This window comes from Artibeus jamaicensis, unplaced genomic scaffold (assembly GCF_021234435.1).
Source record: "Artibeus jamaicensis isolate MK-2021 breed Jamaican fruit bat unplaced genomic scaffold, CSHL_Jam_final contig_233, whole genome shotgun sequence".
NCBI classification, from domain to species: Eukaryota; Metazoa; Chordata; class Mammalia; order Chiroptera; family Phyllostomidae; genus Artibeus; species Artibeus jamaicensis.
Window position 1 is genome coordinate 40,344,175 of NW_026521486.1, and position 22,403 is coordinate 40,366,577.

The following is a 22,403-nucleotide window of genomic DNA, read 5'->3' on the forward strand; positions in this document are numbered from 1 at the left end:
ATTGTATCTAACTCTTGTATATTAAGAGTGCTCCATTTTGACAATCATTCTTCACTTACAGTAATTAGGAAAGAAAGGAGTGAAAACAAAAAAGGCAGAAAAATGTCCAGAGTGTGGTTCTGCTCGACATCGCCTAGCGAGATGGAATTCAGAAACTCCTGGAACTTGTACCAGCTCGCGGCTGTCACTACTAAATCCGTGAGACTCACCACGGGAGATGTATTCTGATGGGCTGTAATTTCAAGAGGACAGCTCAGAACCCAAAGGGATCCAAAAAGCAGAGTTCGCTTCTTTTCATCGTTACTCATTCTTTCTGTAATTCTATTTTTTCTTATTCTTTTAACCCATCCATGTATTTTTGGTGTTTTTGGAGTGTTCCCAAGCATCTATTTGACTCACTACAATTAAAATTTCATGATGTGACCCACAGGGTGCACCTGAATTTGGCATTGCTTTGGGAGTCCCAGTCGTGTTCCTGGGCCAAGAGGAACTCTGTTGAGAAGATGAAATATGAGCTTTTAGCAATAATCATGTTGCCTTGCCTTGTATAAGTATTGAATTAGTGTTGCAGAAAAAAGTCCTTAACTTATAATAATGTTTTCTGGAACAAAAAATCTGGCAGACCTAGTTTATGATTTTTAAGATAAATTTAAAACAAAGACATGTGCATATATATATATACTAATAAAATTATAAGGAGTCATTACTATTATAAGAGAAAAATGAGCTCTCAAACATAAAATTGATTATATTTATTAAATTATGCTATTAGTGCAATTTGAAATAATGTACCTTGATATGATGTTCTGATTTTGTAAATTACTCATATGTGTGATGCTTCTCAATTGTTATGGATATGAAATAATATTGCTAACAAAACAAATTCTCCCTGTAAATACAGAATAAAGAACACATTTTCCTATTGGGGGAGCATTATCAGATTTACAGACCTGAAAATCAGCATGAAAATGAATCCAAACTCTGAAGAGAATTTCACACAAATTTACAGAGTAAAGTAGGAAAGCAATAAAAACATCTTTACCACCTTGAGCGATAAATAGATGCAACTTACAACTGTTTCCTATAAAACCCATGGTACAACCATGAATTAAATTTGGAAGTATGTGCTGACAGTTTCAAACATCAGAAAGACCCATGGCCTTGAATTGTAAAATCACAACGTCAGGGTACTTATCAGGCCTATCGTGTTTACAAGGAGGAGTGGATAGGGAGGCAGCTGCCTCCTTCCTTTTTATTAATCAAAAATAACCTTATCATTTTATCATACATGATTAAAGAGAACAGTATGAATAATACTTATTAAGAAACTGAGTATCTCAGGGCCTTCTCTGTGCATGTATGTATTTAGAAAGGTATACAAGGACTGTGCAGAAGGTATGCAGCCATGTAATATGAAAAATAGAGGCATTTATTAAAGAAGATACAAGAAACATTGTACAGAGGACAATGACACCTCAGCCTGCTTCAAAGTAGGCACCCGGGGACTTCACACAGTTCTCCCAGTCACCATCAGCTGCCCTGTCCTGTTTTCCTGAATTTCAGTGGCAGTCTGAAATCTCTTCCCTTTCAAAGGTGATTTTAGTTTTGGAAAAAGCCAGAATTCACAATGTGCCAAATCTAGGCTGTAGGGTGGCTGAGTCACCTGGGTGATTTGATGTTTCAACAAAAAGCTCTGCATGAGATGTGATGCATAAGCAGGTGTGTTGTGATGAAGCTGCCAATCACCAGTCGCCTGTAGCTGTGGCCTTCAGAATCACCCAAATAGTTTCAGTGGAGGAATGTTCCAGCTTAAAGCAATATTTGATACAGGTTCATTGCTTTACTGGCTCAGTCATCTTCAATGCAACAGCCACACAGTCCACATGCTCACTCAACAATAGTTACCACCCCCCACTGACTAGTACAGTGAAGTCATCATTGTTCACACATGCAGATTCCAGTCCACTCTCCTTGGCTGCCAGAATACACTGATATTGTGCAAATCATTCTCATCATATTAACAATGGCTGTACTTTTTTCAGACAGACCTGTGTGTCTATCCATCTCTTTTTCTCCTTCATTTTAAGTTATTTTAATTATTGGATAATGAGTGATAAATATAATTAACTTTACAAAGTTTTAATATGAGCAGTCAACATATGATTAAAATCCATTTCTATGTATTTAGAAGTGATTTGTATGGCTATATCAACTATACCATCTGTTGATTAAATTAAGCTCAAATAAGAATATGTTTATGAAGTTAACTTAATATCTGCAAGAATGATTTAAAATGAAAATTCAAAATAAGATGTTTGACAATCTTCTGCTAAAAATAAAAGCATAAAATTAAAGTTTCTTGATATTAGGATGAAGGAACATAATTATCATTATATGCCTATGGTATGTTATTACTGAATACTTGATAGTTTAATAAGGTAAAGTTTGATAGTTTTGTGTTATTTTCTGTTACTTCAGAAAATAACACAAAAATGGGTAACTTTAATTAAAAATAACATATTTTTTTAAATTTTAGTTTTTTTATTTTGGAAGTTTTTGCCACTTAACAAAACAGCTCACTCGGCAAATTCATACAAAATGATATGCAAACCTTATGAAGAAAATTATTAAAATATATTAAGGGTCATAAATATTTCTATAACAGAGAAATATAACTTATTGGCAAGAAAATCAACATTGTAAAGACAGAACTTTACTAACTAATCTCTAGGTGCAATAGAATTTTTGTGAAAATACCAAGGGAACTTTTTTCTGGCTGGACAGTGTTTCTACAGTTCATCCAGAAGTGCTCATTTGTGAGAAGTCAGGCAATTCTGAAAAAAAAGAGAGAACTTTTAATTCTTTTCTTTTTTGAATAAACTGCACTATAAATTCTTACTAGTTCAAAGTGTGTGGTACTACAAAAAATATAGATGAGATAATCAATGGAACAGAGTTTAAATATAAAAAGCAACAAATTTAAATATAAAAATTGAAACTAAAATTGTAGGAAAAAATATTGTGAGTTTTTAAAATAGAAGTCAGATTAGGAAGGTCTTTCTAATACATCAAAAAGCCAGAAAGCATAAGAACTTTAATAGACTTAATTACAAAATAAATAAGTAAAAATTAAACTTCTCCATGGCAAAAAATATACCTTTAACAAGCTGGTAAGTCAAATTCTAAACTAAGAGAAAATAATGTTTGCAGCGCACCTGACAGAGACTTGATAACTCTGACAGGCAAAGGGCTTGTACAAACCAAAAGACAGATCCCAGAGGACATTTAGCCAGTTCATGGGAAATGTAATCTTTATATTATATTTAAAAAATCAACTTCACTAACAGAGACAAGAAAATAAATACAAATCTGCTTATCTTCTCTCACTGATTGCCAAAAAGCAATAATAATAAAGACAAAAATGATATTCAAACCCACCAAATTGTAACAGTATCTTCTCCTGTTTGTAAGTATGTTAATACAAATCTTGGAAAAATGATTTGGCAGTATTCATAAAAATTTAAATATGTATACACCATGATTCAGAAAATAATTCCGAAGAGATAATTGCCGCATGATTAAGTATGTATAGAATATTATATTCACTGTTGAGTAGTTTTTAACAGTAAATCATTGCAAAACATGCTCAATGTCCATGAAAAATGACTGATTAAATAAACAGCTACAATATTTTTATATTATGTATTTTACTTGAATAAAGATATTCCTCCTGGAATCCTATGAAGCACATTAGAATTGATTAGGTAGATCTCTATTGGTAGTGAAATGTGTGTAACTCTATGACATATTGTATGACATTTGTTTAGTGGGGAAAGAGCAGGGAATGAAATAGCATTTACAAAATAATCTCATTTGTATAAAATTGTGTGTGTGTTTATGCGCCTGAAAAGTACAATTGGGAAAGATGAGAAATTTTAATGTGTCCTCGTCTAGTTTCCTGTATTTTGATCTTATTATTTAAAAGTATATCTATAATTAAAAATAATGTTGCTTTTACTTTTAAAGTAAATTAATAAATTTTAAAATATATGCCAAATTATACACAATAATATTCAATATATGGAGAGTGGTTGCTTTTTATACTGCTTGTGGAAGCATAAACTGTTTCACAGTTTTGGTGCAAATATGATAAGATACATGAAAAGTATTAAAACATGCAAATTTTTTACTCAACAATTCCAAATCTACTGATTTGCTTGGCAAATGGACACGAGAAACAGGTGCTGTGTCTGTCATGAAGAAGGTCCTCGGACAACATCGACGTTGGAGCAGTCACAAACAGAATGCCACAGACAGTGTGCTTTGGCTCAAAAAGAGATTTGTTGTATTTTAAACTTAAGCCAACATTTAAATTTCCAATGTTTGACATAGAAATTGTGGGTTTCTGATTTTCCTGAAAATCTGGAAGATTTGGCATCCCAGGGTCATACATACCCTTGACCATGGGCAATTGGAACTCAGTCGTGGTTAGCCACTTTGACACAGGGTTTGTGTTAGCAGCTTCCCCCTAGCCCTACCAATTCTATGCTTAGATCATCTTATTTGCTTATTCCCATTTGGCTTTTGAATTTCCAGTTCCCGAATTAAAGTATTTGCTAATCAACCAAGGACAGACAATCTAATCCCAGTTCATTTACCTATGAATCCGAGAAACACTAGATTTGTAGAGAAGGAGTCTACGTTTTCATTTATGATTCCTCCTTGGTTCCAGGTCATGGGTCACTGTCTTCCCCAGGGGTTTTATCATCTTATATTGCCTAATCCAAACAGATTTACTTTTTGGTTTCAAGCCTAGAATTCTGAAGAGAAGAAATGTGTAGGCTTAATCATTTAGTGGAACTCTTAAGTTTACCAAATGTGTTGCCTCCCTCTCTCATGCAAGTCCCTGGATCTGCTCATCAGATACTTTTCTAATTATTTTCTTCCCATTTATTGCAAATTTGGTCTGGATAGAGACCAGATCTATTAACTCTCCATTTTGTAGGAGTGCTGGCAAAATTTTCAGTCTGCCGCTGCTTTTCCCTAAGCTGTAAATTTCTGTGCTGGGGATTTTTTTCCCAAAATAGTAACATAGCCTGATTTATATTGGAAATCTGTCAAATTGCATTAAACAGTTCTTGATTGAATTAGCCATTTCCAAGCCTCTTTCTAACAGCTGTCACCAAGAACTACACAGTCTGTTCAGGGCAGGTGTATTTTTTTTTGTCTCAACAAAAGTTCTTTCATTATACCAGTCATTCTGGACATTGAAATTTTCCTTAGGAGGATTATGAGAGGAAATCAAGGAAAAACAGTTTTTTTTCCACACAAGCAACTTCACTTAGTGCTTATCAGTTCACCCTAACCCTGTGAGTTATCTGCTTCATACATAGCTCAGCAAAACTGAAACTCTGGTTCCTGGATCACAGGGTGCAAGGAGGGAACTTGCACCTTGTGGCCCATAAACTGAGCTCCAGAAAATAAGATGCTTTTAAAAGAAACATATAAATGATAGAAACACCAGATATTTAGCCATCAGGGTTATGAGATGATATTTAAATCTTCCAGTTTGATGATGTTCCTAAAGATATTTTGGGGAAAAAAGAAAAAAAGATATTTTTGGGAAACAATATGGTAGAGGATGCAGGACTTTGATGCTGAAAGATTAAGGAGGAAAAACAAATTATTTCACCATAAGGAATATACGTATGCTGAAGAAAGTTAAGGGATATGCTAACAGACACAGTGAGGCTAATGGTAAAGTCAGGATAAGAATATTAATCCTGTAGATATGGGTTATCATACAATTTATATATCATTTAAAGCATAATACTCCTGTCTTCTAAAGTCCTAAAATCAAGAAGGGACTAAGAGACATGCACAGTATACACATGTGCACACACATACACACACACCCTAAAACAAACACCCTCTTCCAGGTTAACAAACCCTAGTGAGAATGTGTCAACCAGCAAACTCCCATGTGTCCATCAGAACCACTCACGGGAAAAGAAGACTCGGCCATTCAAAAGTGAACAGTTAAGTTTGAAAGAAGTGTTCTAGCAATGAAATGAACATTAGTTGTGAGAAAAGATAAGCAAAACAGATTTAGCGTTTGAGTAGTGGCAGTCCTGCTCTATGGGACTGGTAAATTTGAATGTGACATATTCCTGTAGGTCAGTTTCTGTGGGCTGAGAGTATTTCAGGACAAGCAAAATGGAGGATGTGGGAGAGATTAAAAGAAAGCAACCCAGCTACTGAGGACCTGCATAGATACTTCTTCAAAGAGGACAAAGACATGAGCAATAGACATATAAAAAGATGCTCAACATCACTAATCATCTGAGAAACGAAAATTAAAACAATGAGGTATCATCCCATACTTGTCAGAATGACTACTATCAATAAATCAACAAAAAACAAGTGTTGGGGAGGATGTGGAGAAAAGGGAACCCTAGTGCACTGTTGGTGGGAATGCAGACTGGGGCAGTCACCATGGAAAACAGTGTGGAGGGTCTTCAAAAATTTGAAAATGGGACTGCCCTTTGACCCAGTGGTTCCGCTTCTGGGTATATATTTGAAAAAACCCACATCACTGGTTTGAAAAAATATATGCACTCTATGTTATTGTAGCATTATTTACAATAGCCAAGATATGGAAACAACCCAATTGCCCATAAATAGATGAGCCAATAAAGAAGTGATAGTACAATGCACACTGGAATGTTACTTGGCCATAAAAATAATGAAATCTTATAATTTGTGACAACATAAATAGACCTGGAGGGTGTTACGCCAAATGAAACAAGTCAGTCAGAGACAGAAAAATGTTATATAATTTTACTAATATGCTGAATTTAAAGAACAAAATAAAAAAAAAACAGAAACAGACTCACAGATACAAAGAACAAACTCATAACTACAGAGAACAGGTTGCCAGAGGAGAGAGTTTGTGGAGAGGAAGAAAGAGGTTGACAGAGAGGAAAAGGTCAAAGGATTAAGAAGTACAAATTGGCAGTTACAAAATAGTCATAGGGATGTAAAAAGTATAGCACAGGGAATTTAGTTAATAATATTGTAACTACTTTGTATGGTGCCAAGTAGGTACTGAAAACGTTCATGGGGAACACTCTGCAAAGTATGATTGTCTAATCACTATACTATGCACCTGAAACTAATAGAATATATTATTGACTATATATAATGAATAATCAGTGTGCCTAAATTAAAAGAAACTTCAAAAATAAATAAATAAAATTTAAAAAGGAACCTAGCTACAGAGGTTTGGTCCAGAAAACTCCCCAGGTGATACAAAGATCTTCAGCTAGGATCACTGACATAAAGATGTCCAATCTGGTGAGCAGAGACTGTCAAAAAAGAAATGCCAGGTTCAAATTATCTTTGTAAGTCAAGAAAAGAGAAATTAATGAGAGGAAATCCCCCACGTGCATGTGGCATGCTCCTGCCATTTGTGTAGCAGCGACAGCAGTGTCCAATTCTGGGGAAGCAAGGCTGGCAGGAGGAAGAGCAGAGGCCCAACCCTCTAGAAGAATTAGGGTCCTGGAGGGAGAAGTAACAGAAACTGCTGTGGGTAGATCCTTGGACCACATGGATAGAAGTGAAAGATGGGACAATTCTAATAATCTTTTAGGACTATGAGGAGACTTCCACCAAGATGGAGGCATAGGTGGAGATGCCTTGCTTTCTCACACAACCAGGTTTAGAAACAACAAAATATTAGCAACAGAAAACACAGCAAGAACACAGAAAATTGAACTTTTCGGAGGTCTGATAACAACGAATTCTTTAGCCTGACCTAAAGAGGGGTGAAGCCAGCAGCTGGCAGAGCGAGACTGCACAGGAAAACTCGGTCGGACGGACTCAGGCGTGCAGATCCCAGGCGTGGGGTTGCAACGGGCGGACCCAGTGAGCGACCCAGTGAACTATCCAGTGAGTGACCAGCAGACCCAGCAAGGGTGCAGGGCTGCGGGTTGACTGTGGTGGCGCATTCCTGTGCAGATAGACCAGCGAGGGAGTGGGCAGTGAGATGGGACCGAGCAGGCCCCAGTGGTGGGAGGCAGCAGAGAGGGCCGCCATTTCACCGCTCTGACCCCGCCCCCACATACAGCGTCACAACCCAGCGACCCCACCCTGGTGGCTGTGCCCCACCCCTAAGGCTCTACTTCTCACACTTAAAGGGCCAGAACAGACCAAAAATGATGCAAGAAGATCTCAAAGCCCCAGAACCTATAGATCTAAGCGATGAAGAAATAGCAAAACTCTCAGACGCACAGTTTAAAACACTGGTAATCAGGATCCTCACAGAACTGGTTGATTATAGCCACAAATTAGACAAATATATGAAGGCGAAACTAATTAAATGAATGGAATTGCACAGGACACCAATAGCAATGAAAAGGAAACTGAGACTCAAATCAATGGAGTGGACCAGAAAAAAGCAAATAATGGCCAAACAGAAAAGAGTGAAGAAGCAAGAATTCAAAGAAATGAGGAGAGTCTTAGGAACCTCCAGGATGTCTTTGAATGCTCCAACATCCGAATTATAGGGGTACCAGAAGGGGGAAAGGCACAGTCACCAGTGGAAAACTTATTTGAACAAATAATAAAGGAGAATTTCCCCAATCTGGCAAAGGAAATAGACTTCCAGGAAATCCAGGAAGCTCAGAGAGTCCCAAAGAAGTTGGACCCAAGAAGGAACACACCAAGGCACATCATAATTATATTAGCCAAGATTAAAATGAAGGAGAGAATCCTAGAAGCAGCAAGAGCTAAGGGGGCAATCACCTACAAAGGAGTCCCCATCAGACTGTCAGCGGATTTCTCAAAAGAGACCTTACAGGCAAGAAGGGGCTGGAAAGAGGTATTCCAAGTCATGAAATCCAAAGACCTACAACCAAGATTGCTCTATCCAGCAAAACTTTCATTTAGAATGGAAGGACAGATAAGGTGCTTCTCAGATAAGATCAAATTCAAGGAGTTCATCATCACCAAGCCCTTATTATATGAAATGTTAAAGGGACTTATCTAAGAAAAAAGAAGTTAAAGAAACATGAGCAGTGAAAGGACAACAAACTCACAGTTATTAACAACCACACCTAAAACGAAAGCAAACTAAAAGGACAGCTAGATCAGGAGTGGAAACATAGAAATGAAGATCTCAAGAAGGGTTAGCAACAGCAGAGGGGGAGTGGGAGGAGGAGAAGGGGGGAGAAGGTACAGAAAATAAGTAGCATAGACAGTAGATAGAAAACAGAAGGGGGGGCAAGAATAGCATGGGAAATATAGAATCTAAAGGACTTGAGACACATGGTCATAAACTAAAGGGGGGGTAATGGTGGGGATGGGGGGGTAGGGTGGAGGGGAATGAAAGGGGGAATAGAACAACTGTAACAGCATAATCAATAAAAAAATTTAAAAAAACCAACCACATCTAAAACAAAAGCAAACTAAAAGGACAGCTAGATCAGAATCATAGAAATGAAGATCTCATGGAGGGTTAGCAACAGGGGAGTGGGAGAAGAAGAAGTGTGGAGAAGGTACAGAGAATAAGTAGCATAGATGGTAGGTAGAAAATAGGGGAGAGGGTAAGAATAGTAGGGGAAATATAGAATCTAAAGAACTTGAGACACATGGTCATAAACTAAAGGGGGGGAATGGTGGGGGAGGGGGTGTGCAGGGTGGAGGGGAATGAAGGGGGGAATAGAACAACTATAATGGCATAATCAATAAAACAAAAATTAAAAAAAAAATCTTTTAGGTAATAGGCTGACAATCCGTTAATGGCTCACTGCATAATGAACAGGTTTTATGGTCTTTATATGTTCTGGTAAAGTCCAGGTTAAGTGATAATTATAAGTATTAAATAAGATATCAAATGTAAATGCCTCTTGTAGTTTCTGATGCACAACAGACCTTCAATAAATGTTAGTTCACTCTGAAATAAGGGTACCTAATGGTTTCCATTAACCCTAAATTGTGCACATTTATCTAAATTAAGGTGTTCTGTGTACACATCTTCATGTTGTAATTACTCATGACACAATGTAGTAAGAGGTTTTAGCTCATTGTGATACAGTCATGAAATAATCTTGTATATTTTAACAACTATGCAAAACTCACTCATTATGGCTGAGTAGTTACTCTCTGACTTAAGATCAGAAAAAGATAGTTGTGCTTATCCTAAGGAAGCAGGTTATGGGTGGGAAAGAAGACTGGGGATTAGGAAAGTTTCTGTGAGATATTATGGCTTTTCTTTACAGGCTCTGCTAAGAAAAGATTTGAGGAATTACCAGAACTGACATATATCACTGTGTTGAAAGGAAAAATGATAACATGGTAGAGGCTTAGCCACCATACTCCTGAAATGGCTAAGCACAAGGCTGTTAAAAATATTTAACAAATCTAATGGTACTGCCTAGATAATATTATATAAAAATCAATATAAACTAAAATGTTTAATTTTAATTTATTTTTAAATCCTTTATTATAAACATATAACACATATACATGTATATAAATATACAACACATGATTTAGTATATACATGCTTGTGAATTGTAAGTTTCATGTTTGAACGTAATGGAACATCAGCCTATGAAGAACTTCGTGATCTGGCCCTCATTTAGTCACTTAGCCTCTCATATGCCCAAGCTGCTCCCCTCTCTGCTTTCCAGCCTCACCACGCTGCTGTCATTTCCCTCCACGTGCCATGCTGTTTCACACGTCTCTGCTTTTCTAACACCTCTTCCTTGGCCTGGGGGAGACTCTGTTTGGCAAATGACTCATCACTTTTCAAGAGCTATCCCATGCCATTTTCTCAACAAATACTTTCCTAGCTCCCAGCTTTTGGATCCTGATTAATTCTTATCTCGTTTTCATTAATAGCAGAGTCAGTGATATAAAACATCACCAAACCCCTAGAATGATATTCATAAAGCTGGGATCCATTGGTTCCAGCACTTAGACATATTCATGCTTAAGAGTCTTCCAGTGTGTATTATGTCATGGTGGTGATATCAAATGTAGAGAAAACACTTGCTCCTCATGTAATTTAAGTGTTAATGGATCCTCTCTAATGACAGGGACCTACACTAATCTCTAACAAAATGCAGCTGTTATTAAGCCAATACGCAGCCAATAAAATATCCCTCCCTCTACCATCTCTGCTTCGTGCCTTCCCCAAGTTAAGAGGGTGAATAAGCAGAATAACTGAAGGGCATATGCAAAAGAGCATGCAAAACTACCAAAGGGTCCTACCACTGCAGCAACCCTAAGGGCTTCCTCTTTCCAGAAGAAGGCAAAAGGAAATCTTTGTCAGAATGGGAACGTTTTTCTAAAAAAAATATCCAGGCATCAATGAATATCGAATAAAGATTTGTAAAGAAAAAGCAAATTGAGGTCAGAAGGCAAATTCTGGGAGATCTGTGAAACGATGCAAATTGCTCTGATAGATAATAATTTGATAATTATACTATCAAGATTACTCCATAATGACTTTGCAGAACTTCTCCCCCAGGACTTCTACCAAACAAAAAATGAACGCTTTCAGTGGTTCTACAATTGCAGTCATTCTAAATATTTGCTCAGAATTGCACACTAACAATCCCCAATTAATTTTCATAACAATCCCAGATTAATTTTTATAATAAAAGGGAGGGCAACCCAGGTGGGCCCCATATGCAGGAGACACACTTATACCATCTTTGATTACTGTGGTTGAAGATAACTTCTAAACAAGTTAGGTTTTTCTGTTCCACTTAGCTTTCTCATTCTCTGATCTCCTCATTCTTCACTGGGTAGAAAGGAATGTCAGGGGAAATGTCTGGAAGCACAGTGATGAAGTGGCTATTATAGAAATGCATTCACTCTTTTATCTATTCACAAGTTGTGATATTAAGTCACAAATATAAGAGGAAAGTGAATGAATACATTTTTTCATTTTATCTGCAAAACATTACATCTACTTTACAATTTCTAATCCATTCTTTGTAATAATTTTACATTTTGGAAGACATGAAGTTTCACTGCTTCTTTGAGAATTTTGCTTATTATCTCCAGAACAAATATGTCTTATTCACTTTTCTTTTGCCTTTCCTAGTTATTCCCCTGTAAGATTATATCTAAGGATTTATAGTCACTCTGGCCCTATTGTTAACAGATGAAGTACCTTGCTATCTTCCTATCCCAAGAGCCCATTCTGCTCAGTATTTGTATTTCTATAACACTTGGGCTAAAAAAGATCAGCTCATTTCCACGATTTTATGGAGTTTGTCAGTTTTCTTAAATTCATTTTCTGAAATGACTTTTTGGGCAAAGAAGAAGTTTATGGATACACAGTGTTGAGAAAGAAAAATAAAATGCATTTAGCCATCTAGTTTGCCCCAAATTAAACAATAATCTCTGAGCCCATCTTTTCTTGCATCACCTCCTTGTAAAAAAAACGACCATTCTCTTTGCTCCAAATCTTCTTTGATGCTCCCTTTCCACTTTGGCGTGTTGTTTTTCTCACCCCCTCTTAGTTACATCACTTGTGACCCAGTATCTTCTCCCATGAACCTCAGACACTGTCTTTTTACCCTTCAAAACTCTCCACACAATGGACGGTGTGTCCCCAGAACACCGTGTAGCCATTGTCCAGCAAAGAAAACTGTGGGTGTGAACCATATCAAATAACAATCTTACACCACAGTGTAGGATAAAAATACCAACAGGACCAAGTGTGAAGTGTAAGGTTATTTTGTCTAACAGAATAAAAGTATGCAGGGCAAGCACTGTGTCTTCTCAAGGTGTGTACAGCTCAGAAACTGCCAATAGTACTTGATCGGTAATAATTAATTTTATTCACTGCAAAAGAATCCAGCATGTTCTCAGCCAAAGGGAAGAAACAGAATAGCATGAACTTCAGTCTCAAAGAATATATTTTAGAACTACCTGACTTTGGATTACAGTATTTCAAATATGCTGCCAAAAATAATACTTAAGCAATTTTATCTATGCAAAGTAGTTTGTGTGTTAGCTATTTTTTAAGGAGTTTGCTTATCGATCGACAAGTTTGCCAAAGTCCTAGTTAAAAATGTCCATTTCACATTCACTCCCAGTGACACCAAAAGATCCAAATCTTATTTTCTCTTTCTATTCTTCCAGGGCTCAGTGGCAGTCATTTCTGAGGTCAGTACTTTCCATTCCAGATAAGCCAGAAAAAGAGAATTGTTAACAGCGGCCTCCCTGCATGGGAGCTTTGTTTATAAACAGAAAATAAAGAGCCCCAATGAGAATATCATATATGGTAAATGACTGACCTTGAAGTCTTTCCAAGAGCCTGAGTTAGGGGATATCTACCATCTCTGCTAACGGCACATCAGCAGTAGAAGGTAAAGCCTCAGTAAGCAAAGAGGGTGGAGAAACAGCCATTACCTCCTGAAACACTGAAATGGGGGCAAGGGGTGGTGCCCGTCAAAGGCCAGTGCATCTCACAAGAGAAGAACAGGATTCCTGCAGTTCAGGTTCTGCTTCCTTTCATTAGGCACAAAAGATTGACTAGCGGTAGTAAAAATGCTTGTAACGTTCCCCTCCAAAGAAAATGACTTCGTATTGTCCGTCTAATTATTCTTTCAGTGCTTACGTATCCACAGAGTCTAATGACCTATTTTCAGGGACTAACTGGGAGCATTGACATTTTTAGTCATAATAATACCTAAGTCAGAGGGGTGTTGTAAGAATTAGATGAGTTCTTTTAATTCTTTACTGATACTGTTATATTAATATTACTTTAAAATTTGTACAACTACAAAAGATAATACATTTTAAGTAGTTTAACATTTCATAATTAAAATATGTAATAAACTTGGATTTTAATTACATGTTCTCAAAGTGAGACACAGCTCCAATCAGCAAATATATTATTTAAAGGTATTGTTAAATGCTATTTTAAAGACTTTTTTCATTTTCAATTTTTTTAATTGTATTTTTATTACCATTTAGTTTCCTGTTACCCCCCCTCCCCCTGTCACCACAACAGCTGTCACCACACTGTGTGTCCCCATGTACAGCAGCTGTCACCACACTGTTGTACACGTCGGCGAGTCCTTTTTTCCTTTTTGCTTAATTCCTCTACCCCCTAATTTCCCCTACCCTCTTAGCTGTCATCCTGCTGTCTATGAGTCTTTTTCTATTTTCCTTATCAGTTCAGTGTGTTCATTATATTCTACACATGAGTAAAATAATATAGTATTTGTCTTTCTCTGACTGGCTTATTTCATTTAGCCTAAGGTTTTCCAGGTCCATCTGTACTGTCTCAAAGGATAAAATTTTCTTCTTTTTTATGGCCAGGTAATATTCTGTTGTGTAAATGTCCCATAGTTGTTTTATCTACTCATCTACTGATGGACACCTGGGCTGCTTCCATATCTTGGTCAATTGGAAATAATGCTGTAATGAACATAGGGGTGCTTATGTTTTTCAAATTAGTGTTTTAGTTTCCTGCAGATATATTCTCAGAAGTGGGATCCTTGGGTCGAAAGGCAGATCCATTTTTAATTTTTTGAGGTATTTCCATACTACTTTTCTCAGTGGCTTCACCAATCTGCATTCCCACCAAGAGTACAAAAAGGCTGCCTTACTTCCACATTCTCACCAGCATTTCTTGTTTTTTTCATTTATTAATAACAGCCATTCTGGCAGTTGTGAGATATAGCTCATTGTAGCTTTAAAGGTTTTAATGCAACACTTGCAAAATCAGTTTTAAGAAATCTGAGGATGTCCAGGTGTGAAAAAGAGAAGGTTGCAATTTTGGACATTTTGAGATATGTAATTGTGAAATTCCTAACTAACCCAACATTCTGCAGTTCTCTGATTTTTTTCTATTCTAAAACATATATTGTAGTCGAAATATCTTAAGGCAAATATTTCCAAACTGCCAAGAATCTGCGAATTCCCTTAAGAACTGCATAAAGGAAAGATGTGGACCACAGCCTTGCTTATTTCCTAGACCTTGCCCTGAGCAGAGAATGGCAATCTATGTAGAGATTTGGACCATATAATGAATAGACTTAGCCTATGAACTTTGTTATTAATGCCAGTCTGAAGGACAGGATAGCCTTTGATTGCCATGAGGTTACAGTCTTATATGGCTAACTCCCTACCTTAGGGCCAATAACCACCTAAACCTCACCATGTCCAAGACTTCCCTCTACATTTTTCTCACATCTGGAAACTTCTTCCTGGGCTTTTCCCAGTTCAGTAAGTGGCAGGTACATTTTGTCACTTGCAGACCCCAAAGTCTTGGCTACTCTTTCACTTACAACCCTCACAACATTCTATTATTTCTTCAAAATATAACCAAAATCTAACCAATTTCCATGAACTCCACCAGTATCACTCTGATACTACCATCAGAATTCATTAACTCCCTTTTTTTTAATGTTCCGATACATTCTCAGTCCAATGGACAGAGAGATATATTTTTGAGGAGAGCCTTTAGATATTAATAAAGTTCAAATATACACAATAGTAGAGAGAACAGTTTGATAAACCTCCATGTGCCAATCACTCAGCTACAGCAACCATCACCAATAATGACCACAGCATTTCATGTATAGTCCTATCTATTCCCCTTGCTTAAATTCCTTAAAAGATATTTAAGGGTCTCTGAGCTGTCTTAAATCACAAACTAGGATGATACTTTAGTGGCATATATGCAAGAGACAGACACTGACCCATTCTGATGTCATACTAGTTGTCTTTGCATAACACGATCACAGATTGACAGGCATTCTTTAAGCAGCATTTCCATGCACACACAATTAGTGCGTTTTTTGACACATTTACATGCAGAATATAGAAAATCAAATAGTCATAAATTTCTATCATTTTTTAAAAATTAATTGATTTTCAAAAGATATTTGTTGATTTGCATGTTCCTGGGTAAGGCTGCTTTTCACATTATTTTTCCATCTCTGGGATTTGTAAACGAATTAGCAATATGAAGTAGGTATTACAACCATTGACTGAACAGGGTTTTGGCACATAGGTAAATATTATTACAACAAAGAAATGCAGTATAAAGTAGTGAGCAATTTTTCAGGTTTCTTAAGTCACCTCTTTTATTCTTTCCTCCCTACCACACACTTTAAAATTATTAAAAAATTTAATGTAAAGTTTAATTTTTCATATTTGGGCCTTTTATTCCAAGAAATAGGGAAATGAAGAAGGAGAAAAGAGAGAGAGAGAGAGAAAGAAGAAGGTCTGATTTCCTCCCTCAACTCTACAATACCTAAATAAGTATATTTAGTTCATTCATCAAACTCAAGTTTGATGAATAGATACAGTATTTTTTAAATTTATTTATTTAATTGTTGTTCAAGTACAGTTTTCTGTGATACAGTATTTTTTATGGGCATTATACATCAGAAAATGTTGGGGAAATGATACTCTATCTTATCAGAGTAAATGATACTCTTATCCGAGTATACTCTATCTAAATAGAGTATTTAAGGAGACATATAATAAATACACTGTTGTGGACCACTCTGCCTGGTTTCAGGAATTGTAACTCTACCCCCTTGTGGCTAAGGATGAGTGAGTGACCTCTGGAATGTGAGTCCCAGGAGACAAAGCTTTTCTCTGGTAGCAAATGCTGCCTCAGTTTCCTCTTCCTGCCCCCAAAGTATGGTCAGAAGTCAGAGATGAATAAGACCCCTCAGAGGAGGGGCAACCTAAGCCAGACTCAATCACTTGGGAGGCCCTCATGGAAGAACTTGGGAGGCTGTGACAAAGAGGGAGCAATGTACCCTTGCCCCCCAGCTATCTGACATAGCCTGAGTCCCCGTGTCCTTTGGGAGAAGTGCTTCCTGGGTCTAATCCACGTAAGCCTGAATACCTGATGGGGAGGGGTGCAGCTCCTTGCCTTGCCAGAGAGAATCTCAGGGGGATGGGGGAGGGAATCTGGCATCACAAAGAATTCCTAAAAAACCTATGAAACCTGCTCTGCTAAGAGTGCTTTCATTCATATTTTAAGGGTTTGAGCAGGAAACCCTAAAGTTTCTGCAAAACTCCCTTCCTGACAGACTCTGACTCAGGCCAAGCTTTCAGATTTCTTTGAAATGTTATGTACTGTTTGATCCTTGCCGCCCTGTATTCCTGTGTATTACAACCCAATAGGAGTCCTTGGAGGAAGGGGCTCCTCAAAGAAACTGGCCACCTCCTGGCCCTTTTTCCTCGGAGAAACTGGCCACCGCTCCTCCTCAAGAAGATCACATCTTGGTAGTGTTTACTTTCATCCGTGGTGGATGGAGGAACTTGTAGGAAAAATCACCCCCACAATATACTTTTCATTAACATAGATGAGATTAAAAATATAAGAAAATGCAGAGGGAAACAAAACAAAACAACAGGACCCCCTTTCCAAGGTAGAAATGATCCTAATAAGGATAGTCATGCTACTGAGAAGTAGATTGGTTTTTAGTTTCTAGCTAATAATTTCAAGGTGATGCATGAACATCTCTGAGAACTGTTTTACTCTGGGCTGTTCCAGCACTAAAGGTGTAATTCCTAATCCCAGTCAGCCCACAGATTTGTCCTGAGGATCAATGAGAAACCCATCATATGGTGGAAACTATTCATCAATACCAAGGAAACAGTGTGCACATATGCACTCATTGTAGATCCATAAACTCATTGTGTTGAAAGAAAGACACATTCAGTTAATGTTTGTGAAACCATCACTGCCTCTATTATGCAAATTGATAAGCAGGGGAGAAGATCCAGTAATCAGAAGTCTCATTGATGACTCAATATTCAGTGTCTTCTCAAATATTTAAACCTGAACTTGGAGCCACTGGGTGAAGATAAATTGGCTATTTTTTCCATCAGTGGTTCTATGCAGAGTCTGAAACATGTTCTTCATTTAAAATGTGTTCAAATCTAATATTGGAAAATCCTCTAGTGCCTTGTGTTTGCTTTAATTTATGTTTTTAATATTTCTTTATTGCTTTTCTAAGAAATGCTCATGTTTAGAATAGAAAAAATGAATACCACACATTGCAACTAAATGGGGTAAATGAACAGTTTGGAATCTAATATATTTCTAAGGCATTATTATGAGGAAGAACAGACAAATTAAATAGTTTAGAAAAATTAAAGCATTAAATCTGTCTCATTATTTATCTAGAAAAACCAGAAAAATTCAATGCAATTCTAAAGCATGTACATTTTTTAAAGATTTCATTTATTTATTTGTATTTGTTTGTTTGTTTGTTTATTTTTAGGGAGAAGAAGGGAAGGACAGAAAGGGAGAGAAACATCAATTGGTTGCCTCTCACATGTCCCCAACCAAGGACCTGGACTAACACCCACGTATGTGCCATGACTGGAAATCAATGGGCAACCCTTTGGTTCACAGGATGACACCCAACCCACAGAGCTACACCTGTCAGGGTAAAGTATGTATATGTAAATTACTGTTGAAAACACAAGCTGAAAATATGAACTTTCATGGAGAAAAGCCAACCATGGTTTAGTCTCATGTAGACAGATATAACTACCAATTGATCTTTGTTACGATATCTTTGAAATAGAGAAAAGTTGTGCCACTGTAAAAGATCTGCGTTAAATAACATCGTATAGAATATGTCCAGCAAAATAAGGTAGACATTGCCTATGCACTTTTCAAGTCATAAGCAACAGACATTTATTTAGCTGTCTTATACATGCAAGAATACCATTGTGCATAAGATGTGGGTTTGTTCTCAACCTACTTTTAAAAGCTATAATAGCCTAGGAAGCAGTATTTTGAACAATAAAGGAATTTTGGGATGTGACTCATGCCCTACTCCTGTCACATGCTTGCTGTGGGACTTCGGTCTAGTGAGTTAACCTCAAAGCCATTGTATCTTCATAGATTAAAAAAAAGATGACAATAATCCTAGAGTGGTTTTGAAGATTAAGTAAAATAATACATATACATTCATTAATAAAGTGACTTAGCACAAAGAACTTAACAGATGCTAGCATTAATAATACATAGCAATTATGTATAATCATAACACTAGTAATCTAAACAATGCAATAATTATTAATATCACCATAACCACTTCTGTCATTCATTACCAAACATTCTCATGATGGACAATTTGTCTTGTTTTAATTTGAATCATAAAATTACTACACAATAAAATCTAAAAAATCTTCACAGTAAAAAATTCAGACAATAGAGGAATATATGTATCCATAGCTAATCGCTAAAGCCCTCCTACACCTCTCGTGTCTTCCTCTTTCTCCATTTCCACACTATTCTTCCAAGTCATCACCTAACTTGTCTAGGCCTGTTCTGCTTTTCTTCACCCATTTTTTCTTGTTTATATGTGCATATCCCAGCTTTGTTTTATTTTGTTTTTATGTAAATGATTAATTTAAGATCCTATAGTGTCCCATAAATTAGATATACCATGCTTTATTTCCCCTTTTCGTGCATTTGGGTTATTTGGCAATTTAAGGGATGCTGCATGCGGTGCAAATCACTTTGGAAGTCTTACTGTGGGTGTGGCATCCTTTCCAAATGGATACCTAGAAATAGCAAAGCTTAGTAGGGGACTATAAGAATTTTTAAACTTTAATTGATATTATCAAGTTACTCTTTAGAAGGCTATAACGATGTATAATTTACACACCCACCAGTCATACCTGAGGATGCCCATTTTTCATATTCTTTTCGATACCGCAATTCACTCATTAGTGCTGAGTACTAGAATTTGCATCATTATCCAAAAGCTTACATTCTAGTAGAGTGAAACAGACAAAAAGAAATACACATAGATATGAGAAAAAGTTGTATATTAGAAGATAAGTATTATGGGAAGAAAAAGTAGGATGGGAAATTTTTAGATAGTGGAAAAAATTGTAACTTTAAATGGGGTTGTCAGAATAGGTCTGATGGGGAATATTACATGTGAGCCACATCTTGGGTGATGTAATGAATTTAATGAATCCATAATTTAAATATTCTGTTTTTCTCTGGCTTCCAGAATGGTTGACAGTAACTTTTTAATTTACTTCATGCTGCTTCCACCCCATTCTACCCCCAACACACTTCGTAAGTGACCACCTTCTACTTCCTATGCAGATTTTCCCCCTCTCCCCCCCCAAACTCCCCCCCTCTCCCTCCCTCCCCCCCTTCTATTCACCTCTTCTCTTTTTATTCTTACTTCCTGTCAAGGTAGATCATATGGTATTTGTCCTTCAATCCTATGCAGATTTTCTTGAATTTGTAATTCAACATAATCACTAAGATATATATATGCCTTAAAGTATTTAAAAAATAATTTTCTGTGGTTCTATGAATTCTTTCAATATGAAGATTTATAGCTTCATCCATTTCAAAAACTTTTATTCCATTAAGCCTTGGTTATTATTCTTTTCAATTAGTTCTATATTTTTCTTAGAGACAAATAATACAAATATGGTTTCCTAAATTAAAAATAAGTCTAACTCAAAGAATCAGTGCTATTCAAATTTAAATTAGAGAGTGAGAGATAAAGATAAGAGGGTCTCCCAGAATACAGAAAAATAAGGAAAAAAATAAAAAATATTTTAAAATGGTAACAGCATAAAAGACTGATTTCAGAAGGTTCAACGGCCATCAAATAATAGGAAGTAATACAAACAAAGGAAGGAAATATACAAGGATAATATGGGAAATTTCCAGGGGTTAAAGAATGAATCTTCAGAATGAAAATTCCCATTAAGTGTAAGGCAGGATAACTGTTGAAACTTTAAAACCTCAAAGAAACTCTTACAGCTTTTGGCGATGCAGCTTACTTACAAGGGAGCCAAAATCAAGCTGTCATCAAGGTTGTGACTTCTAGTGTCAGACTACCTGGGCATCAGTTTCAACTGTGTTCCTTCCTTATCATCAAACAATTAAACACCACTTCATCTTTTTCAACCCCCATTTTTCTTACTTATGAAGTAAATAATCAGGACATATTTTATTGGTTAATGATATGCTTGAGGAGTGGCTGGGATTTTTTATTGAAAATCAAAAGTTTGGAGAAATTTGAATGAGAAGAGGAATGGGATAGGGATTACAGGTCAGAAAAACCGAGAGCTAGGTTCCTAGGGACCTGAGTGGATGGGGTAAACAGCATCATTCGGTTGGAGTGCAAGTGCATGCAGTGCTCTCTCTACAAACTGCTGTGTCCGACACATTTCACACCCCTTCACTGAGCATGTTTACTTGAATGTACATGTTTTCAAACTATAGAAAAGCAGGACTGTATTTCATTTTCTTACCTAGCCAGTAAGGCATTTAAATCAAAGTTGGTTGTTTCACTATTTTTTTCATTTGACAAACTGACTTCTTAATTTCAATATAATATACAGTACACACTTTTATCATGAAATCCTCCATGTATTGGAGGTCAGGACTGGTAACTGGTTAAATCACATTGATGCTTCAATAGCACCTTGAGAGCTGAAGCCTGGCAAACACTGTATTGCACCCACATTTAGATTCCACAATACTATCAGGAGTAGGGTCTCCCTAAGGAGTACTTCTATCTCCAGAAAGAGCCTCCCACTTTATTTTGAAGAAGACCCAGCACCCATGAGTTTAAGCAGTCATTTGTGGGACCCTGTAGGAAGGCTGACAAACCCAGATCCAGATAACAGAACTGAAAATCCTTTGACTATTCTCTTACATCTTGGAGATCTACAATATAAAAATTTTGAAATAATGAAAGACAGCATAATTATTTTTATAAGTTGGACAATTGAAGGACAGATTTAAAATCAAGGCATATTCTGTATCAGATGAAAATCAACTTGAACTTTTTTTGAATTATAAAAATAGTCTGAGTGCTCGCTTCGGCAGCACATATACTAAAATTGGAACGATACAGAGAAGATTAGCATGGCCCCTGCGCAAGGATGACACGCAAATTCGTGAAGCGTTCCATATTTTTTAAAAGTACAATTCTAAAGATCAATGAATCCAGGAGTTGGTTCTTTGAAAAAATAAACAAAATAGACAAGCCTTTAAGTAGGCTCATCAAGAAAAGAAGGGAACGGACACAAATAAACACAATCAGAAATGAAAGAGGAGAGATTACAACTGACACCACAGAAATAGAGAGAATTGTAAGAAATTACTATGAAGAACTGTATGCCAAGAAATTTGAGAACCTAGGGGAAATGGACACATTTCTAGAAAAATATAATCTCCCAAAACTCAATGAAAAAGAAGTAGAACACCTGAATAGACCAATAACAGCAAAAGAAATTGAAGCAGTAATCAAAAAACTCCCATCACACAAAAGCCCTGGACCAGATGGATTCACAGGAGAATTCTACAAAGCATTTAAGGAAGAGCTAACCCCCATTCTTCACAG

At 36.6% G+C, this 22,403-nt stretch overlaps 1 non-coding gene across 1 annotated transcript; it reads left to right on the plus strand.

Moving 5' to 3' along the window:
- Positions 1-21,870: 21,870 nt before the first annotated feature.
- LOC128626912 (U6 spliceosomal RNA) lies at positions 21,871-21,977 on the plus strand. Its single transcript, XR_008391036.1, has one exon. It is a non-coding gene; the product is annotated as a U6 spliceosomal RNA (small nuclear RNA).
- Positions 21,978-22,403: the final 426 nt, after the last annotated feature.